The following is a 27,167-nucleotide window of genomic DNA, read 5'->3' as shown; positions in this document are numbered from 1 at the left end:
GCCTGGGGCAGGAACTGTATAGAGGGGAATAATGGGGGGTAGAAGGGTAGCATCTGTAATACTCTCAACAATAAAGATTTTTTAAAGAAGTTATATGACTGTCCACCATGACCTGCCCAATTAGGAATTTATGATCACCTTGTGAGGTTACTTTTCATAGAACCTCTTTTAAAAAATATATATTTTATTGATTTTTTACAGAGAGGAAGGGAGAGGGATAGAGAGTTAGAAACATCGATGAGAGAGAAACATCGATCAGCTGCCTCCTGCACATCCCCCAGTGGGGATGTGCCTGCAACCAAGGTATATGTTCTTGACTGGAATCGAACCTGGGACCCTTCAGTCTACAGGCCAATGTTCTATCCACTGAACCAAACCAGTTAGGGCTAGAACCTCTTTTTCATCCACGCCGTGACATTGCACAACAAAGATAAGCCACAGAAACCATGAGAGATGATTAATTGTTTTATGTCACTAAGGTGTTTCTTTTTGTTTATTACACAAAAGAGGTAGCCAGAATGACAAATGAACAATAATTACCTAACTTCTTTCTACCTTCCCTTTGGCTGGCGTGTGGATGGGATGGCAGAAGTGGCAGCAGCCTTCTTGGACTCAGGCACGGAAGATACCACTTGATTATGGCAAGGTAATAAGATAAAAGGAGCCTGGGTCCTTGATACCATAGAGCTGCCATATCAGTTCCGAGTGAGGAGAAACAAAATTCTGTTTTATTTAAGCCTTTGTTATATTTAGGTTTTTGTTATTCACTGCAGCAGATAAAGTCTATATTCTGTCTCTTGCAAAAACCATCAACACCATTTTTTTTTAAGTGCTTACTGAGTGCCAGGCACTGTTCTTTACACATGTTATCTCATTTAATCCTCATTACAACTGGATGGAGGTAGGTCCTCATTATTGCCATTTTGCCAAATGTTAAAGGAAGCTCAGAGAAGGTAAGTAATTTAGCCTGGGTTTCACAGCTAGAAAGTAGCAGGGTTTGGATTTGAAGGCTTCAGAGCCCAAGCAATTTGAGTTCACTCTTCGGTCTCACATGAATTCAGCTCAAGCTTTCTATCAGGGAAATGGAAGGAAGCAAGTAAAGAGAAGAGGCAGAGGAACAAATTGTCAGCAAGAGCTGCTTGGGCAGCAGAAAGGGCAGCTCTTAGGTGCTAAGACTCACCATTTTTTTCTTAGTCATGGTTGTATATCTGAATAACATTGTCTTCTTCAAACCAGAATAACAAAAATATGTAAATATACAAGTAATGGGCCTCAGAATAAATACTTCTTCCTTTCTTTACCACATGCTTTATTTGTTAGTGTTTTGCATATATGCCAATGTGGGTATATACAAATATATTTTTCACATATGTGTACATATATGAATATCCCTGCATATTTCCTCTCATGGTGTTGCCCATTGCATCTTGGGATGCTAAACTCAGTAGCTGTTTATAATGAAAAATCTAAAAACAATTCAACCAAACCCTTTTATAATGCTTGTTTTAGGTAGCGAGGCACAAAAAATAATGTGCTTACTGAGTGCTATGCACTATTTCCTTTGAAAAAGGAAATCCAAAGAATTCTATTCATGTCTGGGAGATGTTACAAATAATACTACCTATGTTGTTGGGAAAGGGTCACATTATCTTAGTCCTCACAACAATCCCAGGGTAGGAACTATTATCCTAGTTCATATTAGAAAGCAAAGGCATAGAAAGGTTAAACGTTTTTCTAAAGGTCACACAGCCAGGAATCCTTCCATTTGACTGCAGCAGAAGGATGAGGAATACTCTGTTGTTTGCTTTTCAGTATGAATGAATTTGTTGTATGAATACATATTTATTGATTTTCTAGAGGAAAACATTGGAGATGATATCTTAATTACAGTTAAGATGTAAGGTCAAAGATGTTCTTGCCATTTCTTTTTAAAGGAGGTAAAATCTCATGGTAATGCTATCTTATAATGTCTGAAAGTTACAAATTATATGGAAGTAGTACAAGGAATATCAAAGTAAATTATAGAATGATATAAAATAGAGAAAGGCCGGTCATGCTCTGGAAAAAAGTTCTTATTTACCATACCTAATTCGGTAGTCTGGGAAGCAAGAGCTATGGCAGCTGGGTGGTTGAGAGGATGTCAAATGAAACCAGGTTATATAGTAAATGAGAAAGAATTGTAAGATCCAGTCCTTCCTCAGATGTGTGAGGGATTAACTTCTTGGCCATCCTGGCCCTTCTTTCTCATCTTTTGTGGTTCTATCCAGAGACATAAATTTCATGTGAATCTTTGCTTACATTTGGCTAGTATGAAAGATTTTTATGTTCTACCTTTTAACAAAAGGGATCTGTGAGATTTTTCTGCTTTCATTCTCACTAGGCATGCAGTGTATTCCAGAGATTCACAAATTCCCTCTAATTTTCATTGAGCTCTGGGGTGAAGAGAATATGAGTTGGATTTTAAAAACCTGTGATGTGTATGCATGTGTTTTTGTGGGATTATTTCAAAGTAAATAGAGACCAGATGTTGTTGTCTGTACACTGAGGTTTAAATGGACTGATCCTCTTTATTATGTCTTCTGTGTCTTAGTTCATACAGCCATAACAAGTACCATAGGCTCAGTGGCTTACAAACAATAGAAATTTGTTCACACTGTTCTGGAGGCTGGAGGGCTGAGATCAGGGTGCAAGATGGTCAGGTTCTGGTGAGGCTCTCTTGTAGGTTGCAGACTGCTGATTTCTTTATCCTCACGTGACAGAGAGGGCTGGAAGGTCTCTGGAGGCCCTTTTTTAAGAACACTGATCCCATTCATGAGGGTTCCTAATTACTTCCTAAATAAATCCCCACTTCCTAATAAATCCCATTGAAAGTTAGGATTTCAACATATGAATTTTAGGGTGACACAACCATTCAGTCCATTGCCTCTGTTTCTCCGAGGCTCTAACATGTCCAAGTATTAAGAGGACCAGTCAGTTGTTTATAACAATAGAGAACAGTTATGGATGCAATGAGAGATAAAATTTTCTTGTATTGTCTATTGCATCATATAATTGGTAACTTATCCTATAAAATTTGAATTTCACCAACTTTAGGCTTTAAATCAAGGTCAAAATAGTCCAAAGTAAAATGGAAAGCTGGCAGAAAATTGCTACCTACAAATTACCTACCTACAAATTAAAGTACTGAAATAAAATTGGAGAAAAATATTTTGCTCAATCTTTTTCTATAGTTAAAAATTTTTAAGTCCACACTTTCCCAAAGTTTGTTCTTAAAAAAAAAATAAGTTGCAGGTGTAGAGTTCTACAGTTTGGTGTCATTTTGGATTTATGGGCTTCTGCAGCACATCAGATTATTGAAGTATACCTACAAGCAATCAATACAAGTCCTTAAAGTAGCATCAAGCGCTAAAGTAATTACTTTTCAAACAAATCTTTATCCTGAGCTGTTATAGCTTATAACCCTTCAGTGGGTCCCCACTAAGATGTGTCCCAACTACTTTGCCAGCTTTTCCAGTTTCCTTTCTACCTTTCCAGCTTGCAATATTTATTTACTGAACATAGACTGCATGCTACATGCAATGAGAGCCGTAGATATTGAGCCATGATTCCTGCCCTCAAGAAATATTCAGCTCTTTAAATCAACAGATTAATCAAAACTGTATTAGTTACCTGTTGCTGTGTAATAAGATTACTTTATAATTTAGTAGCTTAAAATAACAAATATTTACTACCTCACATTTTTGTGTGACAGGAATCCAGGCACAGCTTAGCAGGGTAGTTTGGCTCCGGGTGTCTTATGAGGTTAGAGTAAGGTGTCAGCCAGGCTGCAGTCAACTGAAGGCTTCCCTGGGGCTAGAGGATCTACTTCCAGCCTCTCTCACGTGGTTGTTGTCAGAACTCAGTTTCTCAACATGTGGAACTCTCCGTAGGCTGAGTACCCTTCCAACCCAGTAGCTGGCTCCTCCCAGAGTGGGTGCTCATCTCTGACGTGGTGTATCATCACTCTGCTTCTGCTGCATTATAGATGACATAGAATACTGACCAACTTATGTATGAGGAAGGGAAGTACTCAAGGGTGTGTATACAAGGAGGCTGGGATTATTGGGGACCACTGCAGAGGATAGGTACCAAACAGGTTTTTCTGATCATTCCTTGTCTTGAATAGTACCATCACTATCACCCAGTTTCTAAATGCAAACACTGGATTCATTTTTGAGATCCTCTTTCTTACTCACTCATACTAGCCTATCAATCCTGTCAATCACCATGTTACAGAACCTACCCTTTTAATATCCTTTGCATCTTTGATCTGCTTATCTTATCATTATTGGTTTAGGTCTGCCCCTAAGCATTAATTGCAAAGACATTTTCAACAACAGTCTCTTGTTTTATTTCTCTTTTAAGTAGGTTGAACATGTGGAATTGTTATTTTCGGAGTCAATTTGAGCAGTGTATTGGTCAGCTTGGGTTGTCATAACAAACACCATAGACTAGGTGGCTTCGACAACAGAGATTTAGTGTTTCAGTTCTGGCGGCTAGAGTGCATGATCAAGTGCAAGAATGATACAGTTCTGTGGAGACTCTCTTCCTGCTTGTAGATGGCCACGATCTCGCTGTGCTCACATGACCTCTTCTTTGCGCACACATCTCCAAGTACCATCACATTGGGGGTTAGGGATTCAGCATATGAATGTCGAGGGGACACAGTTCAGTCCATAGCAGGCAATTTCAAATGGTTTACACTTCTTTTCCTTTGCACGTGCTGTTCTGCCATGAATGCCTTCCCCTCTTGCTTCACAGCTCTAGGAGCCTGCTTACAGAGAAGGCGGAAGGTGGATAGGGTGCTCCATTCCTGAGAACAGGAGCACTACTGTGGCTAGCGTTTTACTGGCTCTTCCTATCATTGTGCCCATGCAGAACGTTCCCGCCCTTCACAGGGCAACTACACTTCTTTATAACCCCTTATATCATGATGTGCCTCTTACAATAATTTTGTTTAAGTAGCTGTCATATACTTTTTGTTGGTTCTCTCTGCAGTAGTGTTTCCAGTGTCCTTCGTAAATGCTAAAGGATGTCTTTTGGCCCCCCTTTGCCTGATTCCTTCTTCTCAAACATTTCTTGAAAGGCTCCCTGAACTTCTCTAAAACCTGCATTTATTGCCTAGCATGGTGTTGTCACTTTGTTATTCTTTGTTAAGCATTGAGTATCAAGAATGCTTTTGAGGACAAAAAATAAATTACCAGTATACAAAATAATGGCAGAAAGAGAAGCAAAAATATACACTCTCAACTCAGAGTTGAATGGTAGACTTGCAATAATGGGGACTCACATTCATTGGCTGGGAGTGTCTGGTATACATTGTTGTGCTAATGCTTATTGGCTATCTGATATACAAACAAAAACACTCAAGACATGGGAATGTAAAAATTTATTTATAGTACTGAGACAGGCCAGTAAGCCAGGACAAGTGGAATAGGGAAACTGAAGCAGATAACTGAACAAACTAGCAGAGCAATTTATAGCAGATACCAAAGGTCATTCCCTAGAAATAACATTTAGGTCTCGGTTATATTTCAGCTCCCAGATCCAGAAAGGCAGCAAAATCAGGTGGGTGACACCAACTCCGATGAATAATGATCTCCTGCCCTGACACTGACCATGGCCCTGATAAATATTCTGCTAAAACCCTCCCCTGAGACCTCCCCTAAGATTCCCATGGACAAGAAAGAGATAAAGCCTCAAGACAAAGGTCCCAGCTGGTGTTCTCCCTCTGGGGAGCAAACTTCCCCACCCCCACCATTTCTTCCCCCATCTTCTTCCCCCACTACCCCCACCCCCCCTCTTGTCTCATCATTACAGCTTGTGATTATAGAAAAGAGGGATCATCTTTCTTGGTCTCTCTGACAAAACACCAGAGGATACTGGCTCAGCTGGGGTCCAGTGTGGCCAAGTGGCTTGGAGTGCTTTGGCCAAGCTTTTTCCTGTGAAACGCACCCCTCCCCCACCACTTTAGGCAAGAATAAATGTGATCAGCTCCACAGAGCCACTTGAATTGAGAAAGATGATTGTGGAATGGGGTCAGGGTTGGTTACCCAAGGAGGTGATCCTGGAAAGACAAGCAGACATCTATCAAAATACTTAATAGTCTGTTCTAGAAAGGCCATGTCTTAAATATTTGAAGTCCAGAATGCAGAAATGATATAGTGTTCAGATGGAGCACCTTTTTATAACATGCAAGCCATTTTCAACTCAAAGTTTTCCCAAAGGTACCTCTCCTGGTATCAGGACTCAGACCATATTTTGTTGTAATATTGAGAAGCTGCCTACAATGTGCTTAAGTTAATATTTTTAAAAAGTCACTTTCCCTCAAGAGCACTGTGTATTGGTTTATAGTCATAATGCTCTCTTGCATTGTCTGAGTTATACTTCATTGCTTGAAGCAAGGTCATACATTCTGCTCTATTTCTAAATCTATTCCGATCTGAAAGATTCCCTGTTGTGAGACTCCTCTTTATGATATTTAAAAACTACACGGAGAGATGGAGGCTGAGCTAGATTAAAGTTGTACAAATCTGATTAACATCATCTGCTCTGTTTCAAAGGTCAGGTGCACTCAACGAATTTACTTTGAAATTATTTTGTTTATTTTGTGGACATATACATCATGAGCTTTCTAAAGGTCAAAAGTAGAGTTTGATCTTGGATTCTAAAGCAATCTGATTTCCATTTACTGTATGCTTCGGTGACCCTAAATACAGAAGTAGGCCCAGTTAAGTCATATGTCCAGTTTGTGTTTGGTTTCATTTTCTCATGAAGAAAATCCCTGCTAGATTAAGGCAGTGCTGAAATATCATTTCCCCTAAATTACTTTTATTTTCAACTAGGTTCATAAGAGAACGTTACTCATAAATGACACCTGAACGCTGAATGTTGGTTTCATGCCTATTCTGTTTTCAAAGATGTAGTAGCATCTTAGCTGGTTTCTTATCTGGAGATTGGAGCAAAGGTCAGAAAGTTAGGACTCCTGGGACTTAATAACATTTACCTGGTAGGGGGCCTGAAGCTTAATTAATTAATGTGTGTAAAGTCAATGTGTGCTTCATAGAGAAGAGGCTGCAATAAATTATAGTCTTATTTACTATTCAAAAACTCAAGGACCTAGTTACATACACAGAGTATTTTTTCATTAATTATTTTAAATAAAATTTCCCTTACAATATGTACTTTACCAAGATAAAAAGAAAATCTCTCAGAGTATTTTGTATTCATATTCATTAACATTCCAGTGGAATAATAAACCTCAGAACGATTCATGTGTGAATCAGTGAGGCATGGCTAATTACAGTTTTCAGCCACACAGCCAATAACATTCACCATGAAACACGGTGTCTGTTAAATACATCTCTCTGAATTTTTTGAGGGGAGAGTGGTAGGAAATAGGGAGGTTTCAAATTGCAATTTAAAAATGTCTAAATATTTTAGGGGCTTGTACATTATACATCTCTTTCAGGCAAGTATTTATCACAAACCTGACATCCTGTTATCAAAATAGACAACAACCCCACAGATTTGCTTTAACAACAAAACAAAAGCAAACAAAACAGAAACAACCACAGGTCCTGAGACTGGACCACGTTCTATAAGGAAACAGAAGAAACTTCTGGGAACATTAGAAAATATGATTTGGAGAGAACCAAGATGGCGGCATAGGTAAACGCCTGTACTTGCTGCCTCCCACAACCACATCAAAATTACAACTAAAATACAGATCAACCATCATCCAGAACTGCCTGAAAGCTGGCTGAGTGGAAATACTACAACTAGAGAGGTAAAGAAGAAAGCACATTGAGACTGGTAGGAGGTGCGGGGGCACAGAACGGGCTGGTCCGGCACCCGGGTGTGCCGCTTTTTTAATCTGGAGGGAGATCACCTCTGTGGAGGTTGCCCAGAGGAACAAGGGGTCCCAGCCCCACACCCAACCCCCAGCCCAGGGTTCCAGTGCCGGGGAAAGAAGTCTGTACTGGCAGTAAGAACTATGGGCTGTAAAAACCAGTGCGGATTGGGGCTGAGTGACACAGGCTGCTGGAGACCCAGCTGCTCCTCTTAAAAGGCTGGCACCATGAACTGAATTTACAAGCTCCTGCTTGCTCTGAGCTCCAGTGCTGGGCGAGGCTCTGGGGGACCCAGACACATATGGGGAGAAACTGAACTGTCTGGCATTGGTGTAGGAACTCGGGGGCGGCTTTCTTCCAGACAGAGGTGCTCGCAGCAGTCATTGTTCCCATGTTGGGACCTCCCAGGTGCAGGGCTGACTGGCAGCCATTTCTGTTTGCTCCTCCTTGGGGATTCCCTGAGACCCTGCCCCACACAATTTGCAACCCCACCCAAGCTGTGCACAGCAGGTTTTGCATATGAATGGTCTGTTCTTTCTCATGCTAAAACTCTGTCAAACAAGCTGCAACTGGATCAGGGAACTCCAAACCTATCAATAAAAGGCCCAAGATCTGGCACCAGCACCAGCCTGCCTTGCTTCACAGCTGGGCCTCGTCTGGTCATTTCCAAACCCCATACAAAGAGGAGGAATCTGCAGATCTCTCTGTAGTTCCTGCTGGGTGGCCCTAGGCAGTGGCTGACTTTGCAACTCCCTGGAGACCCAAGAGCCAGTGTACCCAGTGGTCAGTGTGAGACCATACCAGATTACAACTCTTCACATCCATAAGCAACACACTCAAGGGGAAGACTCAATGAGCATCAAAGCCCCACTGAAGCAAGTCCTGCCCAGCACAGCAGCTCTCCCACTGTAGTCACAACTGGTCCCCACAGCCAATTGGCCTGGAGCTCAATTCCTCCCAGTGACACCAACAGCAATCAAGGCTCAAATACAACAAAACTGTGCACACAGCCCATAAAGGGGTGCACCAAGAGTGTTCACCTTAGATGGTTGGGGAGGCTGAGCCACTGGGCCCTATATGACACCTACTATAGAAGGCCACTCTATCAACTCAGGGAGACTTAGCAGCTACCCAATACATAGAAACAAACACAGGGAAGCAGCCAAAATGTGGAAACAAAGAAACATGTCATGAAATAAATGGAAGAAAGCAAACTACTGGATATAGAGTTCAAAACCACAGTTATAAGGTTACTCAAGAATCTTCTAGAAACATCCAAGGAACTTAGTGAGAACTTCAAGGATCTTAGTGAGAATGCCAAAAAAAAAAAAAAAAAAAAAAGGAAACAGACAAGTCAGAAATTAACTGAAATAAAGACTAATATACAGGGATTCAACAGTAGACTAGAGGATCCCAAGAATCAAGTCAATGATTTGAAATATGAGGAAGCAAAAAATACCCAACCCAGAAGAGCAAAACCAAAAAAGAATCCAAAATATATGAAGATAGTGTAAGGAGCCTCTGGGACAACTTCAAGCATACCAACATCTGAATTATGGGGGTGCCAGACGAAGAGAGAGAGAAAGATATTGAAAACCTATTTGAAGAAATAATGACAGAAAACTTCCACTACCTGGTGAAAGAAATAGACTTACAAGTACAGGAAGCACAGAGAACCCCAGACAAGAGGAATCCAAAGAGGCCCACAGCAAGACATATCATAATTAAACTGCCAAGGGCAAAAGACAAAGAGAGGATCTTAAAAGGAGCAAGAGAAAAACAGTTAGTTACCTACAAGGGAGTACCCATACAACTGTCAGCTGATTTCTCAACAGAAACTATGCAGGCCAGAAGGGAGTGGCAAGAAATATTCAAAGTGATGAATAGCAAGAACCTACAACCAAGATTACTGCCACCAGCAAAGCTATCATTTAGAATGTGAAGGTCAGATAAAGAGCTTCACAGACAAGAAAAAGCTAAAGGAGTTCATCACCACCAAACCAGTATTATATGAAATGCTGAAGGGTATTCTTTAAGAAGAGGAAGAAGAAGAAAAAGCTAAAGATAAAAAATTGTGAAGAACAAAGTGACAACAAATACTTATCTATCAACAAGTAAATCTAACAATCAAATGAATAAAAATCTGATGAACAGAATAAACTAGTGAATGGAATAGAATCAGGGGCATGGAAATGGAACAGACTGAAAATTCTCAGAGGGAAAGGGGTGTGTGTGTGGGAGCGTGTGGGAAAAGATTAGACAAAGATCTTATATGCATGTATGCATTACCTATGGACACAGACAATAGGGTGGCGAGGGCCAGGGGTGGGGTGGGAACCGGGTGGAAGGGAGCTATGGGAGGAAAAAAAAAGGACATCTGTACTGTAATAATCTCAACAATAAATTATATATATATGAAAATATGATTTACCATTAGTTTAAAAATATATTTTATATTGAATTTCAGAAATGAATTTTCCTACTACTTACACAATAATCTTGATACTATCTATGACTCTCTCAAGTCCACAAATATATTTAAAAGATGAAAATCTGAAAAGCAAACAAAGGACACAGTAAAAGCTGAATGTCATGAATAAAACACTTATATTTTGGAGCAATTTTGTAATGCATATTCAAAAGCTTTCCTATTACTTTATTTTTGGTTTAAAGTATTTTCCCTTAATACCATCCATACTGTTGAATACTTAAAGACTACATGAAGAAATGAAAATCAGTATCCATATTTTATTTTATTTTTTACATTTAAATTAGTGTTATTTTAATCACATAACTAATACATGGTAAAAAAAAAAAAAAAAAGTGCAGAAGTCCAGGATGGTATAAAGTAGAATAAAAGACACTCCTACCACCCATCCCATCTCATTCCTCCAATCTTGGCGCACAGTCACTTGGGAGGCTCCCAGGTTTCTACACAAGTGCAGATTAGGTCCACAATCTCTTATCTGCAATTCTGAAATCCAAAAAGCTCTGAAAACCAAAAGACTAGCCTGATACAGGGCTATTTTTTTAGTGTTTGTTTAGCCCATATATACTTTGTTGCAGAAATATTAAGAAGTTTGATTGCAGAGCTCTCCCAAGGCTGCTCTAGGAGTGTTATACATTCGATGGCGCAGGCATGAATTACCTTTCTGGAAAACAGAACAAAAAAATTATTAATATCCAAAACACATCTGTCCAAAAATTTTGGATGAGTGATATGACCCTCAATATTATGTATGTAACAATCTTTTTATGTTTACACAAATGGATCATACTATATATACTGTCTGGCAAGTACATTTATGAAACATTTTCCCGCCAGACCTTACTGTGGATCTACATGATCTGGCTTTTTGTTACCTTTGACCTCATTTCCCATGACTTTCCCTCGCACTCTTCTCCAGCCACATGGGCCTCCTTGCTATTCTTCCACCATGCCAAGCTTGTTCCTATCTTTAGGCCTTTGACCTGACTGTTTCCTCTGTCTGGGAGATTCTTCCACAGATTTCCTTATGGGTGGTCCTCTCACTTCATTGAGATCTTTGTTCTAATGACACCTCTTCAAAGAGCCCTTTCTGAGCACCCTACCCAAAGGAAGACCGCCCATCATTTTCTAGCCCCTCACTTTACTCCCCCCACCCCCAATAGCATTCCTTAACACCTATGATATATTATAAACTTATATATTGGGTCTGTCCTCTCTACTAGAAGGGTAGGACTATTTTTCTTTCTTTTTTTAAAAAAAATATATTTTTATAGATTTCAGAGAGGAAAGGAGAGGGAGAAAGAGCTAGAAACTTCAATGATGAGAAATATGATCTCATCCCCACACTGGGGATTGAGCCTGCAACCCAGGCATGTGCCCTGAGTGGGAATAGAACCATGACCTCCAGGTTCATAGGTCTGAGCCACACTGGCATTTACTGCTATACCCCTAGTACTTGAATAATGCCTGACACACAGTAGGTGTCCATAAATCTTTGTTGAATGCATTTTTCCTTTACCTCAAAATTAAGCAAATCAGTTGATAGTTACAAGGCTCTTTTATGACAAACTAAGAAGCATGCCTACAAAACCTTCAGAAGGTGGTCCTTGGAACACTTCCAGCCTCTTTCACCACCAACCTACTGCGCTCTAGGTTGTGGACTGATGACTCTACCTTGTCTGTGCTCTGGCACTTGCTGTGTGCTGTACCTCTGCCTAGAACTCCCTTTCTCCTTCACTGTAGGTAAAATCGCCTCATTCTGTTATTGACTTCTATGGCATCACATTGATTTGTTCACTTCTTTTACTTGTTTATGGTCTCCAGGACAGTACAATAATACCAGGGACTGTGTCTGATTCATCGGTGAATCCCAGCCCCTAGCACAGTGGCTGGTCCAGAGTAACCCTTAATACATGAAAAACAGAGCTGAATTGAAATTGCATCCCATTCTGCACTAAGTTCTCTACTAAAGAAAGACATTCTTTAATTTTTAAGAAATGCTTTTAATGGTTATTTTCCTCTGGAATAATGAAATGCCTTTAGAGCTGCAGTGAAACGAGGGCCATGTGTTTAGAGGCATAATTTCTTGAAAGAGAGTGATGAAAAAGCATAGCTTATCCCTGAGCCACCCTAGTGAGATCACAGCTTGGACACTGAGCTTAGTTTTATGCACCTTATGTTCTAGGTAACTGGAAGATGATTGCAAAAGATGGCAGTAAGATGGATTAAGTGTGATTATTTATGAGACATAGTTAAAAGAAGACAGCATGCATATGCTCACTAACTATAGGGAATAGACCCATCTCTAAATACCCGATGAACAACTCCACCCAAGGGCTACATTTAACACAGAACAACAAAGGGATAAATAAGATGAGAGAATAAAAAAAAGGACAGGAGAAACATTTAGAAATGTTTCAGTATATTGTGAAATGGCGCTTACTAGCAACTAGAATTCTCCAATAACAGCCAAAAAACTGAATGATTATGGGCTGGGAAACTTGTGAAGGAGGTTGGAGCTTTCAGGTACAGCTAAGTTTCTCAACCTTTTTATACCTTGAATTGCAAAAACAATGTCTCATTTTTCTTTTTTCTAATATAATATTTTCATATTAGAAGTGACTTCTTTCCAGTTAAATAAATGCCCCAATATTCTTTTCTGAAAGTGTGGATTATGACCTGTAATCTATAGCAGAGATTAATTATGCAGAGGATTGGACTCTTTGACCTGTAAGGCCATTCTAGCTTTGAAATTCTGTTTCCATGGTAAAGTAGGCCCTGTGTGCTTGAAGAGGATGCTGTTGGGAGTCTGTGACTAAAGCAGAAGAGTATATAACCATAAGGCTTTCCACACATCAGGAAGGTCCCAAGCTTTGTGATAATAATGGGAGGTTATTTTTATCTCTTTATGGCTGAGCTGAATGTAATGGGTGGTACAAATATCAGGCTTTCCTACTACTGTTTGCTTTTTGTGGCATTCATTCACTTAATAACTATTTTCGAATAAGACAAAAAGTTCTTGCCTTCATGGAGCTTACATTTTATTCGGAGAAGACAGGTGATACACAGAAAGGCAAATAAATGGTGATTGTAATTTCAAGTAAGGCTATTTGCTATGAAGTGTTATAATGACACAATCCACAGAGGTCTTTCACAAAACCATCCTCTAGGGTCTTGTGAACACAATGCACTTAATGCTCATTTCTCAAAAATCCCAAGACCTTTACTTGTGTTTCTTCAATATCATGAAATGAACAACATATTGTCTCTACCAATATTACTTTAAATTTCCTTTTCCCCTTTTCTTGATCTCCTTGCTCTTCTCTCTAACAAACCCCAGTCTCACTGAAGCCTCTCCTTAAGTCCCCAGAGCATTCATATTTCCCACTATAAGACAGGCTTTTGTTGTTTTAGCTTTTGTTTGGTTTGTGTGTCTTAGTGAGCATTTGGAAGACATTGTCTATTTTACTTGTTCACATAATGAGTCATATAAGGTGGTAGGCTGCTTACTTTTTTGGAATGTATTTATCAAATTTTTGACTTATTCTACTAGTTTCAGTGAGCTGAGCTTGTGGTGAACCACGGCCACCTGTAGCAGATACTATTGGTGCCCTGCCAGTACTCGCCATTGCCTTACTATTTCAGTGCGCACTAGCTTGACGTCCACCGGCAGCTCCTGTATCTCTAGCCACTATGGCAGTTCTGCTCTCTCATATGGCATGCCAGGAGAGCCAGGGACTTCACAGCCTCCGAAATGAGCCCCTAATCGTGGATAAATGGATGGGAGCTGGTGTTTAAACAACCTAGGTGTTTTGCCCCTTTGGTGGATTAGGTCAGTCCAAAGCATGTGTTCCACGTCATTTCCTAATGTTCTCCAGGAAGATGAAGCTCTAATCACCCCTTGTAGTGACATGTTTGATAGTGCACCATTTTTTTAAAGATATATTTTTATTGATTTCAGAGAGGAAGGGAGAGGGAGAGAGAGAGAGAGAAACATCAATGATGAGAATTATTGATCGGTTGCCTCCTGCATACCCGCTACTGGGAATCGGGCCTGCAATCCAGGCATGTGCCCTTGAGTGGAATCGAACCCAGGACCCTTCAGTCCTATCCACTGAGCCAAACCAGCTAGGACGATAATGCACCATTTTTGTCTGTCTTCCCTTCGCTATTTCACGTTCCTATACTCTTACTGATATTTCCTGCAGTTACCTGCCACATAAACTACTTGCACTGGAATATCTGTCTCAGGATATACGTCTGGGAGAACTCAAACTAAGATACTATCTCTAGGTGATTATTAATCAAGTTGTAGGTCATATCTCACCACTGATTGTCTTGGCACTTGGATATCCTGGGTCCAAGGCAAGTGCATGTCTAAATGCTCAGTATGAATGTATGTATTGCTGATGATCATAGCTGACTTTCAGCTAAAGCAACACCTATATGCTCAGACTAAGGTGCCCAACAATGGCTTAATAATCATTACACACCACTGTTTAGATTTTGAGTATGTTCATGACATTTGCCTTTTGTTGATAAATAATAGATATAATGATTATAAGCTGATACTTTCTCAGGAGAGTCTAGTTGTTGAGCTTTCCAATATCATATGGTTCAGTGATTTCTTCTTTGTTTAGTCTGGCTGCTGACACATGTGTTGAAATCTCTCATGCCGATTAGCTTGAGAAAAGCTGGGACTGCTGAGCTGAATCTGTAAAGGCTAGAAAAGAACTGTTGTATTATAGGAAACAACCCCAAATTGACAGAAGATTAGAGTAGGAAGCCTGAACAGGAATTTTAATCCCTATGCACAAAATTAGTCTGCACACATATTGATCCTGCTGTTCCATCTGTAATTGTTTTCAATTTTACCTAGTTATTCACAATTCTGTGATATTTTATGTGGCCCTGGTGTCTGTGTGGTGACGTATAAAATGACCATAATCCACTGTGACAATCTTTGAGAGTCAAGCTTCCTAGGACATCAGCATTTCACATCAGGGCATTTTGTAGGACACCTTGCTACTCTCTGTGGGATTCAAACATCAGAAAGGATGAGAGATCTAAGAAAGATGTAATCACTTGCAGGTAATAAAGCAAACCAAAGAGAAAAGTAAGGAAAAAAACAAAAAAAGGAAATGGTGCCATGGAAAGTAGGGACATATCTTAGTGTTTGTTCAAGTATAATTGCTCTTTGTTTCTTCTTTTTAAAGTAAGAGATGACAGGCAAATGTATCTTCTTCCTTGGTACTAGGATTGGAGGGAAAGGAGGCAATCTTGAAGAAGAGAGGTCACTATAAGAAGCAACATGGTGTAGTATCAAGAATCTGCAGGATTCTATTCCCTGCTCATAAGCTGTATGACTGTGAAAATTATATGGCTGCTCTGCAATTTTCAATTGCATTTATTGTGTAATTTAAGTTTACCTCTCATAATTCCCTAGTCCAGGAGCATATTGAGGTCAGGAAATTGGGTCTGATTCAATGATTTCTCCAGCACCCACATGGCATCTGGAATAGAATATACTAGTATTGAGAGAATGACTTTGAGTTTGAAACAAAAAAGAGGCACAAGGGTCCCTTGGTGGTCATAGATGGATTTAATTGAGTAGCAACAAAGAAAGGGAGAATAGAGAATAATTCATTCATTTATTAAAGATATACTGAGTGCCTACTATATAAACTAACATTAAATATAGTTGTAAATGTACATATATTATACTCTGTATAATATACAGGGTGTCTCCGCCAAAATGAATATATACGTTAACAGCTGATAGCTCAATTTTGAAAATGAAATGTATTTTAATGAATAGTGCCTTTATAATTATTCAAAGTGTGTGTGCACATTTTTTGGGATACCCTATATATTCTAGGTGTTAGCAATATTGTAGTGACCAGAACAAAAAATCCCCGCACCTGCACAGATCTTTCATTCTAGTAGGTAAGAGGATAAAGAAAGATAAATAAATTATAGACAGTGCTCGGAAATGACAAGTGCTAAGGTGAAAAATTACATTAAAAAGGGAGAAAGTGAAACATTTTTTGGACTGCAACCCGGATTCTTTGTCCACCAGGGTCGAAGAATAAATCCACGGACAGAGTAGTATAGTAAAGGTGGAGATTTATTGAAGAACAAGTACAGACCCCCATGTGGGGAGAGGGAAGAGTCCCACAGAATGGACTCCCACGTGGGGAGGGGGAAAGGGTCCCACTGAGTTCCTTTTCCCTGTGGCTTATAAAGGCTGCAGACCCTGGTGCCTTGATATCCCCTCGGATTGGTCACTACTCCCTTAGACTGGTTACTATAGTAACTCCTGAACTCAAAGGTCAAGCACCACATGGGACAATGTGATGCCCTCCTCCCTCATTGTTCTTTTCTTTCTGGCTTTCTTCCTTCTTCTTTATTTTGTAAATATAGACCTTTTTGGCTACTTCTAGCTCCCTTGTCTTATGTAAATGCAACTGTTGCTGCTCCCAGCACCTGGCTTCCTTGTCTTATGGAGATGTAACTGCACCTGGGTTCCTTGTGTTATGGAGAAGTACTTTCTCCCAGTCTGTAGCCCCGTGTTTTTCCACGGACCCCAATTCTAAAAATTTCCTAAGCCTGCCTATATTCCCCTGAAATTCCTGTATCAAAAGGAAGGGCAGGGAACCTGTGGTGCATTTTACTTAGAAAGCAAGGGAAAATTGCTTTCTAAGTAGGCCGCGTGTAGTAGTAACCTGCATCAAGTAAGGGCCGGTGAGCTCCTGTCCTGAGAGAAACAAACTGAGGAAGTTTTGGCTTGGGAGGAAAGAAGGAAGCAAAACTGTAACATAGCGTAACGAATTCTGTTGTTTTTTTTCACTGGGAAAACAGCCCCACAAATGATTGTACGATTTACGACAAAAATTCCTCTCCAGGGGGATTCTCACCTCAGCCTCTCGGCTGTGAGATACCGTGTTCCCGCCTCTGTCACTATAGCTTTTGATTGGGCCGGCATATGCGTGTGCTCTGTGCCTATTGGCCCCTGCGCCTGTCCCCAGACGAGCGGCCATCTTGGGTCCCGCCCCGGCCGCCGGGCCGTCTGGGAATTGTAGTCACCGTCGGGCTCCGTCCGGTCGTGGGAGTTGTTGCCCTCTGTTCCCGGCCCCTCAGGCAGCCACCCCAGGGGGCACACGCGCAGGCGCTGCTCCTGCCCCGCGCTCCCTCCCTTTGCCTTTCACTTCCCAGCTGCCAACATCTTGGAAGGTAGGGGCGGGGGGGGCAAGCACTAGTCGAACAGTGTTTCGGGCACGCGGGTCTGGGTTCCACGCGCGTCCAGTCTTCACCCTGGCGGCCCAGTGGGGCGGGGACTGGGCCCACACAGCTCGTTGGGAGGTGGGGGTCTGTCAGGAAGACCCTCACCCCCATCCCTCGGACCCTTTCAGGGCCAGTTACTGAGCCCACCCCCCACCCCCCAACTCAAACCCGCCCTTCCTCCGCGCCATTTCGTCATTGGGTAAACTGAGGCACGGGCGGCCTCAGCTCCCGGCCCTGGGGGTGTCGTTGGCACTGGCCGCTTTTGGGTGGCTTGTCAGTTTCACAGGCAAGTAGCAGGAATCTCTGCCCCAACCGGTCTGTGTAAAACACCCAGCTCTGGGTTCCCCAAAGGGAGTGTGGTTTTGAACACGTGTCCGGACAGGAACCAAGCAGGGCACCGGGAAGGCAGTATCTGGGGAGAGAACTTGACACTTAATATTCAAAAAACACAAAAAAGCATCGAACGTTATGGTGGAAGAACTCATCAGTGCTTTGTTGGACCTCTTTACACCTATTTTATGGCTGAATGTTTTTTACATGAAAATATGCAAGGGTTTTTAAAGGTTTATCCATCGGGGGCGTTGCGGGGGGGAAGAAGGCAGGTTAGTGGAAGTGGAGCAGGATTTACAGCTGCCTCTTCTGCATGACCTTGGACCAGCCACACAGGGCTTATCTGGGGAAAAGGGGCTTAAAGCTCCCAGCCCGGGTGGCCCAGGGGTGCTACCTGGAGCCCAAATCTACATGAGGTCCTGCTTGTGAAAGCTTGCCGCTTACTGCTTTGTTGATCTGGGTCTCTCAGAAATGTGCAGGGGTCCAGTGCTTGTTTCAGAAAAGCTCTGGCCTGGGTAGCGTCCCGATATGCACCAGTTCAGAGAGGTGTCCCCGAGCTCTCCCTTCCGGCTCCCCCTCAGGGCCGGCAGCCGGGGCGGGAGGCTTGCGGCGTTAGAGCCCCGCTTCTTGCTTCCGGGAGGGCGGTACTCCACCGCCCCGCGGGCCGTTTCAGGGCGAGGTGCCTCCTGGGAGATGAAGTTTCCACTCTGCGGTTTTGTGCAGCAGTCCTTGCCTGGAAAATACAACTCCTTGTGGCCTGTGTCCTGCCTGCCAGCCTTTGCGTCCGCCTGCTGTGAGCTGGCACTACAGAGATATGTTCAGGAAAGATGTCTTTTGTTGTCGTCATGGATTGTATATGCTGTTCCAAGTACTAGATGGGGAATTATTGTATATGGTTTTTCAAGTATTAGGGATTGTGCATGCTTTCAAACACACCTGACAGCCAACAGTGTGATTACAGGGTGTGTTCATATTCTCTCTTTTAATACCACTGTATCTCTCATTTGAAGATGAGGAAAACAACTTGAAAAGATGATTTGTCCAGGGTCACACACCTAGTAATAAAATCTAGCATATTAAACAAATAAATATAAATAAATGTATATTACTTTAGCCTTTCTAGTTTAATTTAATCCTCTCAAAAGCTACATGCAAGAGATAGCCATATTCATATGCATTTTGCATATTAGAAAACTAGGAAAGTTAATCAGCGTGTCCAAGTTTAAGGCAGCTACTGAAGAGAATACTGGGATTGTAACCCAGTCTACCTGCTGTCTCTGCTTAGAAAGAGATCTTAGTACCTTAACAGAGTGAGCAGGAGCCCAACCTTTCTGAGTTCAGGATTTGGAATTTTTCCATTATACCATGTTGCCTCTGCAGTTAGACACTAACATTAGAACAGCAAAAACCTTTGAGATCATTTAAATCCTGGCATATAGTAAAGGTTCTACAAATGTTAGTTATATATAGCTTTATAATACCTTTATGTTAGAAATGAGGAAACTGGCCCAGGTGGTAAAGCAGTTTGCCCAAGGTCACATAGTTGGTCAGAGATGAGACTAGACCCAAATGTCTTGTTTCCAAGTCCAGGGTTATTTTCATTTTACCAGCAGTCAGCTAGCAGGAACACCAGATGTGAAGCTGTTTAGATAATGGCTTCTCCCCTAATTTGTTCTCTCTAAGCCACAGACCAGGACCAATTGTAAAGTCTCTCTTTTATTACTATTCTAAGGTTGTAATACTCATTAATTCAACAGATTTGTTTGAGCATTTTTATATACTTATCTCTCTTTAGGTGCAGGGGACTCCTGGATGAAAAGTTGCTAATGAGTTAGGGCTGGAAAGGCCTTAGAAATCATCAAATGTAACTCTCATTTTATAAATGAGGGGAGTGAGGTACAAAGTCTCCGTGGTCTTCAGCTTAGCCCTTGTGTCAAAAGCATCCTGTTTCTGCAAGCAGGCAGGATTTTGGAGGCCTTGTAGTACTGTAGGTGGCCTTTTAGGCTCATGATTTCTTTTATTTGGGATACTGGTCCTCGCCTTATTCCTGTGCATGTTTGATGGAGTGCTTTAGGAAATGTTCTGTGTCCCCATCTATTTGTGTGTACATGCAGCTACAGTATGCTTCATTTCTACTTTGGAAATTAGTGTTGTTTTGGCTCCCAATACACTTTTCTCTTTTGTTCTTTCAGACACTTGAGAACAAAATATGACACTGTTTGCATTTACATATGTTAAAATCTAATGCTCTAAATAACATAGGGTATCAGAAATGACCACATGAGTTGTTTGAATTACACAAAAGTTTTGTTTCAGAAGATACATTGGCCCTTTCAATTACATATTCACAGATAATAAAGTAGGCAACTCTCACATCTGTGTGTGAAAGATAATTTCTACCTAATTACATAATAAGGTAATAGATTTATAAATTAGTGGCTAAACATTCCTGAGACAGTCACTATGGGAGACATTCTTCCCATCACCCCCTATTCACCCTGCCCCCTTTAGCACTCTCCCAACTGACTGTCTAATCATTCAGCTTCCAGCATGGTGCGTGACCACTAGTAGACACTGAAAAAATATTTGGGGAATTGCATTCATAAGCACTCCTGAGCTATGTTCCCACATCTTTTCTTTGAATCTCAGTTTTTTCTTTTAATGTACAAATACCGCTTTGAAATACAGGGTGGGGCAAAAGTAGGTTTACAGTTGTGAGTATGGGCAACACAGAGTTCATTCTTGTATTATTATTTATTAATTATTGTATCATTTTCCATACAGGCAACTATAAACCTACTTTTGCCCCACCCTGTATAAGAGGTAGCAGGTGTGTGTGTGTGTGTGTGTGTGTGTGTGTATAGTCTGGAGGCCTATGATTTAAATCCCAGCCCTGCCTCTTAGGCAGGTTACTTAGCCCTTGGTTTCTTCTATAAAATAAGATAATAAGTATTTCTACTTCATATAGTGATGATAAAGATTAAATAAGATACTGTGCTTAAAGCTTTCAGCATGTTGTCAGGCACTCAATAGCTTGTATTCAATAGATGAATAGTAGCTCTTACTTTTATTAAATGTAACTTGATATTTGAAAATATATCAGATTTACTCAAGATTTAAACGTGAGTCAGATATCTATTTTATAAAAGGATTTGCCATTTGTTTTCTTAGAATAGTAAGCCTGGCCATCACATTTGAAATATGAAGTTACCCACCACTCTTGATAACCCATCTTGTCAGCACAGTGACACTCTCTTGTGTGGGCAGAGAGATAGTGAAGCTTTTGGCTCTGCACTGCCAGCTGAGAGGTCCCTGATCTACAGTTCCATCTATATATTAAATCTCGATTGAATAGCAGCCTGCTTCTGTCAGTGGGGCCTTCTGTTCGCTTGTAGAAAGGCTTGGGCCTATCCCAGGAGCCTCAGGGTTAAAGCAGAGCAGTTGTCATCCAGATGGTGACTAATCCCAGGGCAGTGGCCATGTGGGCATGGCAGTGCTTTCTAAAGCTGACAACTTCAACAGCCATGAGGTTACTGATAAGGAGGTGAGTTACAGAAAAGAGGTGATGCGGGGACAGGGAAGGAGAGAGGGGAATGCGGATCATAGCAAGAGCAAATTGTGGGTAGACAGACAAAAGATAGAGCTGAGGTGCTCAGTATCCTAAATATATTTGTTCAGCTCCTTTTATCCTGCTCCTAGCTCTGTGCCATTACATATGGGAGAGGCAGCAGTGAATGGTGGTTAGTGGTAGTTCATTATAATTGGGGAAGAGCTTACAGGAAGGATGGAAGGAAGGGAAGAAGGAAAAGAATAAGGGAGGAAGGGAGGAAGGGAGGAAGGAAGGGAGGGAGGAAAGGAAGAAGGAAAGGCGTGTTGGGATTTGACAAGCAGAAAAGGTCTCTGGGCCTGGGGTATAAAAACCAATGGGCGGGGAAGTGGGGGAGATGAGACTACAGAGGCAAGCATGGGTGATGTTATGCAGAGTCTAGTTATCTGTATTGTAAAGTAATTTTGGACTTAATTCCAAGGGCATTTGGGAAACCATTTAACAATCTTAAGTGGAGAAATGAAATGGTTGGATTTGTCTTCTAAAAAGTACGGATGCAGTATGGATGATGAATTTGTGAGAGGTAATAGTTGATATGGGAAAAAGAGAGGTAATAGTTGATACAGGACTGTGCTTCTTTAACTTTAGTATAAATATGAATCTCCTGCTTATCTTGAAATTCTTGAAATGGGGATTCTGATTCAGTAGATCTGGAATGGGCCAGATTTCAGTATTTCTAACAGGCTGATACTGCTGGCCCAAGGACTCTACTTTGAATAACAAGTACTTAGGAAACCCTTGAGTATAACTAGGTGAGAAATGATGTGGTTAAGAGAATGGACTCAAGAGAGCAAAAGACCTGGATTCTAACCTTGGTTCTACGACTTCCTTGCGGTGTGACTCTAGGAAAAAGTGTCCCAATCTCTTTGAGCCTCAATTTCCTTATCTGTGAAACGGGGGTAATAATTCCTATTGTGTAGTGATGTTTTAAGTTTTCGGTGAGGTAATCTATGGAAAGTGCTTGAACACAGTAATTGCCACTCAATAATGGTAGCTTTGATTTTAATCTTATTGTTATTAATAAAAATCACAACTTGATGCACCCCTCTCTGTTTCCTTGTTTATCATATTTGAATACTAGGTGAAACAGATTACCTTTACATCTACGGTTTTTGTTTCTGTCTCACATGTGAAGTCTGGAACTTCTTCAGTCCTTTGTAAAAACTTAAGTATTATGGGCCAATAGATGTATTTCTCCCATGCAATTGATTTAATCTAAATTTGAGGGGAAACAATCAGGGATCCTTAAAGTACCATATTATATCTGATTAAAATGGGAATTTGAGGCACCTTGCCCAAATTATAGTGCCTCCTTCTTTACATAACTTTAACCTGTTTGGACTGCTTTCCAACCAGTGATTCTCAGCCTTCTTGCAAGTTAGAATCACCTCAGGGTGGTCCCATCCAGATGAATTAAAAGTGGAGTGTGGGAGGCAGTCATTAGTATTTTCTTTTTTAAGTTTCTCAGGTGATTCTGAAGTGCATTTAGGAATGAGAATCACTGATTTTAAAAACAGAACATGAAATGAATCAGGTACAGTTGAACAGGTGAAAGCCCTGGTGGTGTACGAGATATCTAGAAAGTAGCATTTTGAAGGCTTTGGCAGTGAAAGAGATGATAAGCCTCATCTCAAAGCTCTCATGGAATTTGAACTAGCTACAGGCTGTGTCCTGGGTTATATCTTTTAGGTTAATTACCAAGGACCCCGATCACCCCACTCCCTTGTATCTCTAGCTGTACTTACCCGAGTCAGGATTCTCCTTAATATTGAGTTAAACCTGTGTTTCTCTTCCTGATATTTAGTTTGTTCCATTTGTCATGGCTGAAAAAAGTATTAACCCATTAAAAACATGTTCAGAAGGAACTGAATGTATTGCATGCTTTCATGAGCTGTGCTTGTCCATGTTATTGAAAAGGTTTAAATTTTTAAACTATTTTTCGTAGAAAATACAGCCCAGTTTTACTTGTAACATTCTTACATTCTAATTCAATGCAGCTTGAGATGAACCACTGTCAGAGTGGGCACCTATCATACAGATTTGTTTTCTTTAAAATTTTTTTTTTTGTCTGACAGCTGGTTTAGGCCCGATCCCACAATCTGGGACCACTAGCTCCTAACCACTCACCTGCCTGACTGCCTGATTGCCCCTAACCCCTCTGCCTGCCTGCCTGATCACCCCTAACTGCCTCTGCCTGCCTGCCTGATCTCACCCCCAACAGCCCTCCCCTGCTGGCCTGATCTCGCCACTAACTGCTCTCCCCTGCTGTCCTGATCTCACCCCCAACTGCCTCTGCCTGCCTGATCACCCCTAACTGCCCTCCCTTGCTGGCCTGATCTTGCCCCTAATTGCCATCCTGATCTAACCCCTAACTGCTCTCCCCTGCTGGCCTGATCACCCCTAACTGCCTGTGCCTTCCTGATCACCCCTAACTGCCCTCCTCTGCTGGCAAATTTGGTTCTGATTGGTCAGTTTCTTTCTTTTTTTTTTTTTTTTTAATATTTTTATTGAGGTATTATATGTGTACATATCTTTCTACTACCCCCCCACCCCACACCCACACATGCCCTCCCCCCCCAGAGTTTTGCGTCCATTGTTTATGCTTATATGCATGCATACAAGTCCTTCGTTTGATTTCAAAACTCCCCCACCTTTCCCAAACTTTCCCCTGTAATTTGAAAGTCTGTTTGATGCTTTACTGTCTCTGTATCTATCTTTTTGTTCACCACTTTATAATGTTTTTTACTATCCCTAAATGAGTGAGATCATGTGGTATTGTTCTTTCATTGACTGGCTTATTTCACTTAGCATAATGTTCTCCAAATCCATCCAGGTTGCTGCAAATGATGAGAATTCCTTCTTTTTTATGGCAGCATAGTATTCCATTGTGTAGATGTACCACAGTTTTCCGATCCAGTCATCTGCTGATGGGCACCTAGGCTGTTTCCAAATCTTAGCTATTGTAAATTGTGCTGCTATGAACATAGTGGTGCATATATCCTTTCTGATTGGTGTTTCTAGTTTCTTCGGATATATTCCCAGGAGTGGGATTACTGGGTCAAATGGGAGTTCCATTTTCAGTTTTTTGAGGAAACTCCATACTGTTCTCCACAGTGGCTGCACCAGTCTGCATTCCCACCAGCAGTGCACGAGGGTTCCTTTTTCTCCGCATCCTCGCCAACACTTGTTGTTTGTTGATTTGTTGATGATAGCCATTCTGACAGGTGTGAGATGGTACCTCATTGTTGTTTTGATTTGCATCTCTCGGATAATAAGTGACTTTGAACATGTTTTCATGTGTCTCTTGGCCTTTCTGTCTTCTTTTGAAAATATTCTGTTTAGGTCTGTTGCCCATTTTTTTATTGGATCATTTATCTTCCTCTTATTAAGTTGCATAAGCTGCCTGTAGATGTTGGAGATTAAACCTTTATCAGTGATAGCATTTGCAAATATGTTTTCCCATGCAGTGGGCTTTCTTGTTGTTTTGTTGATGGTTTCTTTTGCTGTAAAAAAGCTTTTTATTTTGATGTAGTCCCATTTGTTAATTTTCTCTTTAGCTTCCATTGCCCTAGGGGCAGTGTCAGTGAAGAAGTTCTTTTGGCATATGTCTGATATTTTGTTGCCTGTGGATTCCTCTAGTATTTTTATGGTTTCCCGTCTTATGTTTAAGTCCTGTATCCATTTTGAGTTTATTTTTGTGTATGGTGTAAGTTGGTGATCTAGTTTCATTTTTTTGCATGTATCTGTCCAGTTTTCCCAACACCATTTATTGAAGAGACTGTCTTGACTCCATTGTATGTTCTTGCCTCCTTTGTCAAATATCAACTGAGCATAGTGGTTTGGGTCGATATCTGGGTTCTCTATTCTGTTCCATTGATCAATATGTCTGTTCTTGTGCCAGTACCAGGCTGTTTTGAGAACAGTGGCTTTGTAATACAGCTTGAAATCTGGTATTGAGATCCCACCTACTTTATTCTTCTTTCTGAGGATTGCTGAGGCTAGTCGGGGTCTTTTTTTATTCCAGATGAATTTTTGGAGAGTTCTTTCTAGGTCTGTGAAATATGCTGTTGGTATTTTGATGGGGAGTGCATTGAATCTGTAGATTGCTTTGGGTAGTATGGACATTTTAATGATGTTGATTCTACCAATCCAGGAACATGGTATGTTCTTCCATCTGTTTACGTCTTCCTCTATCTCTTTTTTCAGTGTCCTGTAGTTTTCCGTGTATAGGTCTTTTACCTCCTTAGTTAAGTTTATTCCTAGGTATCTTAATTTTTTTGGTGCGATGGTAAATGGGATTGCTTTTTTAGTCTCTCTTTCTGTAAGTTCATTATTGGTGTATAGAAAAGCCATAGATTTCTTGGCGTTAATTTTGTATCCCGCTACATTGCCGAATTCATTTATTAAGTCTATTAGTTTTTTGATGGAATCTTTTGGGTTTTTTATGTACAATATCATGTCATCTGCAAATAAGGACAGCTTCACTTCTTCTTTTCCAATTTGGATGCCTCTTATTTCTTCTTCTTGCCTAATTGCGATAGCTAATACTTCCAGTACTATGTCAAACAGGAGTGGTGAGAGTGGGCATCCCTGTCTTGTTCCAGTTCTTAGGGGAAATGGTTTTAGTTTTTGCCCATTGAGTATGATGTTTGCTGTGGGTTTATCATAAATAGCTTTTATTATGTTGAGGTATGAGCCTTCTATTCCCACCTTGTTGAGTGTTTTTATCAAGAAAGGGTGTTGGATTTTGTCAAATGCTTTTTCTGCATCTATTGATATGACTATGTGATTTTTATCTCTCAATTTGTTTATGTGATGTATCACGTTTATTGATTTGCGGATATTGTACCATCCTTGCATTCCTGGGATAAATCCTACTTGGTCATGGTGTATGATCTTTCTGATGTACTGCTGGAGCCGATTTGCTAGAATTTTGTTGAGGATTTTGGCATCAATGTTCATGAGGGATATTGGCCTGTAATTCTCTTTCATTGAGTTGTCTTTATCTGGTTTTGGTATTAGGGTGATGCTGGCTTCATAGAAGGAGCCTGGAAGTGTTCCTTCCTCTTGAATTTTTTGGAATAGTCTGAGGAGGATAGGTTTTAGTTCTTCCTTGAAAGTTTGATAAAACTCTCCTGTGAAGCCATCTGGCCCCGGGCTTTTGTTTGCCGGAAGCTTTTTGATGACTGCTTCAATTTCTTCCATAGTTACTGGCATGTTGAGCTGTTTAGAATCTTCCTGATTGAGTTTTGGAAGCTTGTATTTTTCTAGGAATATGTCGATTTCCTCTAGGTTGTCCAGTTTGTTGGAGTAGAGTTGTTGGTAGTATTTTGTAACAATCCTTTGTATTTCGTCGGGATCTGTTGTTATTTCACCTCTTTCATTTCTGATTTTGTTTATTTGGGTCCTCTCTCTTTGCTTCTTGGTGAGCCTGGCTAGAGGTCCATCAATCTTGTTTATCCTTTCAAAGAACCAGCTCTTGGTTTTGTTGATCTTTTGTATTGTTTCTTTGGTCTCTATGTCGTTTATCTCCGCTCTGATCTTTATTATTTCTTTCCTTCTGCTT

Source organism: Eptesicus fuscus, chromosome 18 (genome assembly GCF_027574615.1).
Source record: "Eptesicus fuscus isolate TK198812 chromosome 18, DD_ASM_mEF_20220401, whole genome shotgun sequence".
Lineage (NCBI taxonomy): Eukaryota > Metazoa > Chordata > Mammalia > Chiroptera > Vespertilionidae > Eptesicus > Eptesicus fuscus.
This window is presented reverse-complemented; position numbering follows the sequence as displayed.